Below are 713 nucleotides of genomic sequence, written 5' to 3'. Positions count from 1 at the left end.
TCCCGCACTGCAGCCCCGGCGGCCGCCCAGGCGCTTGGCTGACTGGTTTCATTTCAGGCCCTTGCAGCCGCCTCCCGTCATCCCCTCCCCGGTAGCTTCCGTAGGCAGAGGACACAGTGAGCGCCCCGTGCAATGCAGGAGGCGGCCCTGTGCCCAGTAGTTTCTAGTCCCCACACAGCACACGCTCCCGGGCGCGGCCACCGCCCTCGGCGCCCAGTGACCGTCCTGACCGTCGCCAGTGAATCTATGGACTAAACGCTGCCGATCTCACTGCAGCCCGAGTGTGCGTGCACGTGCAGAGGTGGTGCTGGATGCACACAGCGGAGAGCATCTTGTATTCGATGAGAGATGGATGCATATATAAGAGAGCGATCATTTAATTTAAAGGCGTGTGTTGTGGTCTGTGGTCTGTTCTCAGCCAAGTCCCTGAAGGCACTCAGGCCGGGCCCCGCCGGGCGAGCAGAGCCAGGTCCCCCGCAGCCGGTCCTGGACTTGCAGGCCCCCTGGCCTCAGGGAGCGGTCACTGAGGCGGTGGGTGGGCAGTGACGGCACCAACTGGTGACACTGGCAGCCTCTTCCGCAGCAGTTTCCCAGGCACATCCTTTTCTAGTGGCGGCTGAGCCACATTCCCCTCCCTGATGCCGTGTGTTCCTCCTGGTCCCTCCCATCCCACAGGGATGCTGGCTTCTGAAGGGCCTCGGGGCTCGGAGAAG

The sequence above is a fragment of the Myotis davidii genome, unplaced genomic scaffold (genome assembly GCF_000327345.1).
Source record: "Myotis davidii unplaced genomic scaffold, ASM32734v1 scaffold333, whole genome shotgun sequence".
In the NCBI taxonomy this organism is placed as follows: domain Eukaryota; kingdom Metazoa; phylum Chordata; class Mammalia; order Chiroptera; family Vespertilionidae; genus Myotis; species Myotis davidii.
This window is presented reverse-complemented; position numbering follows the sequence as displayed.